Source organism: Topomyia yanbarensis, chromosome 2, assembly GCF_030247195.1.
Source record: "Topomyia yanbarensis strain Yona2022 chromosome 2, ASM3024719v1, whole genome shotgun sequence".
Taxonomy (NCBI): domain Eukaryota; kingdom Metazoa; phylum Arthropoda; class Insecta; order Diptera; family Culicidae; genus Topomyia; species Topomyia yanbarensis.
Genome location: NC_080671.1, coordinates 38,046,148 through 38,046,571, shown reverse-complemented (window position 1 = coordinate 38,046,571; position 424 = coordinate 38,046,148). Strand labels below are relative to the sequence as shown.

General features: G+C 39.4%; 1 non-coding gene across 1 annotated transcript; it reads left to right on the top strand.

Annotated features, from left to right (window-relative positions):
• Nucleotides 1-323: 323 nt before the first annotated feature.
• Nucleotides 324-424, top strand: Trnay-gua (transfer RNA tyrosine (anticodon GUA)). The gene is made up of 2 exons: nt 324-360; nt 389-424. It is a non-coding gene; the product is annotated as a tRNA-Tyr (tRNA).

Here is a 424-nt window from a genome sequence, read left to right as displayed (position 1 = left end):
ATGGGTGCTGCTGCAACCCTGTAATGAATTATAATTAACTATGATTTCTTCTGTTTTTTGTATTTTTGGGAAGCTATCAACGTGATAGTGATGTTAAAATTTCAGCAGAAATGATTTTTATTTGCTGAGAAAGTCAGCGGAATCATTATATATCCACATATAAAAATAGAATATCCGCACAAAATTCAGCTTTTCATTTGAAGAGTCTTTCTTTAGACGAACAGCACTTTTTATACTGGCGATCGGGAAGGGATCATTGTTGGTGACCACCAAGAAATCACGCTTCGCTACTAGTACGACCAATGTCGCTCAACTTGACACCACCTTCGATAGCTCAGTTGGTAGAGCGGTGGACTGTAGAGGAGTACTAACCAAAGTAGTAACAGTAATCCATAGGTCGCTGGTTCAAATCCGGCTCGAAGGA